The following is a 6,000-nucleotide window of genomic DNA, read 5'->3' on the forward strand; positions in this document are numbered from 1 at the left end:
AAAGGGTTGGACGCGCCTTAGATGGACGCGTCATACTTAAAAAAAAAAAAAAATCGTCTTCTTCTCTTCATTCCCCAACTCCTGGTTCTCATGTTATTTTCTTCGTCTGAGCATTTTGTTGTACAAAATTATAAGAACTGAAGGTGCTCATCTTTCGGTACTAGCCAAAATCCTGATGATGCCAAGTGCAGGAAGCTAGGCTTGCAAGTTGTATCTGGTTTAAGCTCAAGCTCTCAGTGTGAAGAAATCTGCTGCCATAGATTCTGACGTGCTCAGCAGTGATGTGTCCAAGCTTTCTAGAGCAAAATTGGATATATCCCTCTCATGGCCTTTTCAATTTTCCTTCTTGGGTGTGTCTTGTGCCTCTGGAAATACATATTCAGGAGTGATATATCAAATTTTGATGCAAGATGCCACCATGACAAACCCATATAACTGCAATTGTCCAACATGCCAAGAGTGGAAAACCTGTGCTTGTATTTGCCCTTCAAGAAAATATGTGCAGTATATTAGAAACCAAAATAATGGACGGGCGTCCAACGTTTTTTTTTTTTTTTTTTAAAGTATAATAGACAGGTGTCCATAATTTATGGACGCTGTCCCCAAGTTTTTTTTTTTATATTTTATTTATGGACGGGCGTCCTTTAATTGGACGCCCTTTCCTTGATATGGACACTCGTCCATGTGAGTGAATGGCCGTCCAAATTGTGGACGGCCGTTTACTAAAAAAATTATTGTTAACAAATCAGATGCGTGTTACACGTAGGCCGATACACATTTTTGGTGTAAAATTTTTGTTGTCCCTACATTATTGATATAATGGTGTTTACAAATAAATTCTTTAACTGTTTTCAAGAAACAGTAAAAAATTTAACTGTTATTACTACATATTATATTTTCATTTAATTTCGTGAAAGTAATACAAAAAATATGTGCTTGAATAATTTACGGACGCAAGCAAAACTATTAACTAAAACTAGAATTAGTTATGTTAAAAATGTTTTTTATTCAAATCTGTAATATTAAATAAAATATTTTTACATCCAAAAGAGATATGATAAACATTTTAGATGTTTGTTTCTATAATTTTTCATAACTTAAATATAATCAAACATTTTTTGTATGATCAAATAAAATCTATTAATATTTTTAATTAGTTAAACATATTAAAATTACTTGCAAGAATTAATTAAAAATAGTAAAAAATTTTTTTCTTTAAATGAATCTCTTAGATATTGCAAAAAAAATAATAAACTCAAACTATATTCGTAATTTGTTGAATTCATTAAACATAAAATTATTACATGAAAATATTAGTTAATAACATACCGAAAATCAACAGTAATATCTGAAAATAATATTTAAACACAAGATTTGGGTGCGATCTCAAGATCACCGTACCACGGTTTATCTCTAATTCAACCTTTGCTGTGGAGTTTTCAGCCGCCATTTCATATTTTTTTTCTAACAAGTTTTAATTTTCTCCGATATCTTAAATTCATATTTAATATTTTTCCTAACATCAAATTTTTTTTAGATTTTTTATGTGTATCACAAATCAATGTATATTACCACAATTACTTTGGGTATAATTTTGGCATGAAAGTTGTATAGTTTGTGCAAAATATACACCAAATATGAAATATAGAAGAAAATAACATGGGATGCGTTTGATTATTATTTTGGGTAGGATTTTGGGGATAGTATTGGATAGGGAGTATTACGAGATAAAATTTAAAAATTTAGAAAAAACCCCCAGGTTTGCTAATTTAATAATACCCTAATATATTAAAATATTGTAAAATGACAAAAACACCCTTACCACCTGCAGTGCCAGATTCCGGCCACCACCGCCGGAATCTGATCGAAATGGAAATGGCCACACATACCTGTCAGATCTGGACTGTATTCGATCGATATGGTCTTTTCCGGCCTTATCCACCACGTATCTAGCCGAAAAGGCCAATCTAGCCATTACAGGCCATTTCCGTGGTGTGTGACTGTTTTGATAGATTCCGGCTACCACCGGAGTGGTTGCCGGAATCTGGCAAGTATTGGCGGATGGGGGTGTTTTTTGTTAGTTTTTTAAACTTTTTTCTAGGGTTATTTAATAAATTAATAAACTTATAGGGTTTAAAAGTATAAAAAAATAGACTAATATTTTGGGAATAAGTGCCAACAACATTGAAAATAAGATCTAGAATATGGATAAAAACAATAAGCCAAACGCACCCAATAATTTTGTCATAATAAATTCCTTTACACACCATTATATGTGGCATGCAATATTTATGTAATAAGAGAGAGGAGTAATTTTATGATATTTGGAGATTTGTTTTGATTTTCTTTTTCATGATAAATTATAGGATTTTTTTAAACAAAAAATAAAAGTTATGTGAACTTTTTTTTTATATTTTTAATTAGAGAGAGTAACGTTATTTAATAAGTGATATTATTGAATAACATATTTTCCTTTATTTAATTAAATGGCTCATATGTTATTTAGTATGAGCCATTTATTAATTAGAGAGAAAAAATTCATTTGATGTAATTACTATTATATATTTTTTTATTTCTAGAAGTAACAATATATATATATTAATCCATTGAGTAATCTAATGATAAAGGAGCAAAAGGGTCCAATATGGTGTCTTTGAGTTCGAGCCCCCAGTATTAATAGGAATGACTATTGAGGGATTTACCCGATTGTTTACTTCAAAGCCTCAAAAATTAGTTAAAGTACGCGTAAGCTACCCCTATATAGTGATGGCAATGGCCGGGCCGGGACTGGTTACTCCTTGGCCTAGGCCCAAGCCCGACCTCATGACACAGGCCCAAGCCCGCCCGAGCCCGTTACGTAGATAGGCCAAGCCCAAGCCCAGCCCGACGGTTTTTTATAACCGCAGGCCCGCCCAAGCCCCCTTTTTTAATAATGTTTTATTTTTAAATATTAATAATTTCAATTTTTTTTATATTTTATTTTGAAATAGTTTTTAAATATTAATTGAAGCTATTTCCGTAAATAATTTAGCAATACATGGCAATTAAAATTTCATAATATTTGATTATACTACTTTTCAGCTGTGCATAATTTTTATGGTGAAATCCACTTTTATAAGTTGAACCCAACCCATATAACTCATTTAAAGGTAATTTTAACATGTTAAAATCTTCAATATGGATGAAAATTGAGGTTAGGGTTTGAGAAAATGGATATATATATATAGTAGGAATACTTGTAATTAAATATTAGTAGAAATGGTAAATTAGTAAAATTATACTAAAATTTTTGGGGCCGGGCCTAAAGATATACCCATGCCCGGCCACAGTACCCGGTCGGCCTTAAAATCAAGCCCAGGCCCAGCCCACCAACCTCGGTAAAGCCCACTCTTTCGGCGGCCGGGTCTCGAAAAATACGGGCCCATTGCCATCTCTACCCATATACCCCCGATCACTTAAAAAAAAAAACTTATAATTTTTTTAAGAAGTTAAATAAATTAAAATTACTTGAAGAATTAATTAATTAAAAAACTGAAGGAATTTTGTTTTCTTTACATGAACCTTTTCATATATTGAAAAAATCACTCAAAATTGGCTATACAATGGAGACCTGAACTTAGAAGACATTACTAAGCTGAATGAGCTTCCTCCCACTAGGCAACCTTTAGATGTCAATTATATAAGTTAGAAAACAATTTTTTTTCTTCATTTTTATGACATTTTCTGAAAGTATTATATTTATCTATTTCTTGAATCCATTAAACATGAAATTATATTGTAAAATGATTTGTTTTGTAAAAAAACCACGCTATATTATTTTTACAAAAATTAAAACATAAAAATAGTGTCTCTAATGAATAATAAATATGATCTATACTTGCATTTCAAATTATTTGAAATAATATTCATCTATGTGTTTCATAGAGTTTACAGACTTAATTCTCCTAAGTAAATTATAACAAAAATCCCTTTTATGTATAAAAAATAATAGAATTTATCCCGTTGTTAATTTTAGGTATTAAAGAAATTTATAAGGCAATTTAGGTATAATCCCACAAAAAAATTTGATGGACAAAAAATGAGATGAGAACTAAAGCAAAATCAATTGAAATTTAATGTTAAAAGGTAAAATTTACTATTTTTTTTTAAATTTATTAAACAATTATCAGTGATACATGATATTATTTTAGATTTACCATTTTCATCATCTTTGTCAAATGAAATCTAAGAATTTGATTTTTTATCCTCTATCCTTCCATACATATTAGGCATACTCGACGGATTTACAACTTGAGCATTATGTTTTCGGATTTATTTACTTGAAAATCTACAAATTTTTGCATGGCTCCAGACATATGTTTGCACTGTTATGATGAACGTTTTCATTAACTAGAAAATGTCGGAATTTGGTTTTCTCCTATATCTCAATTCATATTCATATGAGAATTATTTTTAACACTATATTTATATATATAGAAAGAAATAAAAATGACATGATATTTTAAGTGCTTCAATGCTTTTTTAAGAGTCATGCAATAAGAGGAGATTTGTTGATGATTTTGTAGCGGAAAGTATTTTTAAGAATATTCACTGATTTTTCATCATGAAATTTCATTATGTATCTGCAATGCATTATGAAATTTTCAAGAAATTTGAAAGAAGTTAAATAAATTAATTAATTGCAAGAATTAAAATTATATAATTTTTCAGAAAACATATTTTTTAAAGTAGTTATGTTTCTTTGTTTGTTAATTAATTCATTCATGGAAACACTACCATTCTTAAATACTTTTTACCTATACATTAAACATTAAAATGAAAATTGTTAAAAATAAGTCAGAAGTTATGAACAGTATTGAAATAAAATACAATGAGAATATCTAATGGTGCGTTTGGTTCCATATTCTATATTCCCCATCTTATTCCCAAATATTGTTTAGCACATTATTTGAGAATATATTGTATTTTTTTAACTACTTTTAGACCCATTAGTTTATAATTTCATTAAATACTCCCAAAAAAAGTTTAAAAGTACAAAAACACCCCCTAAACCCATACTTGCCAGATTCTGGCAACCACCATCGGTGTCTGGAATCTATTACAACGGCCCTACACACCACAACCAGAAAAGGCGATAAGTCCCGATATGGGCCTTTTCGGTGGATTTGACCAGAATGGCTAGAATGGCCATCGTTGATCGACAACGACGGCCATATCTTTGGTCGTCGCTGACATCCAAAGATGACTTTTGCTTCCGTTGACGGCCACATCTGGCCTTTTTTTCGGCCAGATCCGTGGTGGATCTGGACGGAAAAGGCCATATTGACACGTTACGACACATATCCGACCGGTCTATGTCGTAACATAATTTTTCGGCCAGATTCTGGCATGGTAGCCGTAATCTGGCACTGCGGGTGGTGGGGTGTTTTTTGTCATTTACAAAAATTTTATATATTGGGGTGTTTAGTTAATTAGCAAAACCTAGGGGTTTTTTTTATAAATTTTTAAATTTTACCTTGCATACTCCCCTATTCAACTACCCAATATTATTCCCAAAATCCTATCCAAAATAAAACCAAACGCACCCTAAAAGTTTACAATCTTTTCCTTCCCTCTTCGTCCTCATTCTCATCACAAACCGGCAAATCTCAACTGGCTGCCCTCTATATCTCCATATGTTTGCTTCAAATACTAATAAAATTTTCCCTAATTTTAACGACGTTGGTCAAAGTCCAAAACATTACTAAAATTATAATTAGTTACGTTAAAAATGTGTGTTCTTTAGTAAATTGTTAGTCGCATGGTTTTTAAATGGGATGTTTTTTTAAAATTCCGTTCGATCTACTTTACGGGTAAAGGTTTTGAAATTTGAACATTCTTATTTTAAGTTCAAATTTGAGCTTATTTCATAACTCTACTTTGAATTTATATAAATGTTTGAAATTTAAAAAAAAAAAAAAATCTTCTTTATATTTTGTAAATTTAACTTGATTTTGTAGA

This window comes from Pistacia vera, unplaced genomic scaffold, assembly GCF_008641045.1.
Source record: "Pistacia vera cultivar Batoury unplaced genomic scaffold, PisVer_v2 Contig294, whole genome shotgun sequence".
Classification (NCBI taxonomy): Eukaryota; Viridiplantae; Streptophyta; class Magnoliopsida; order Sapindales; family Anacardiaceae; genus Pistacia; species Pistacia vera.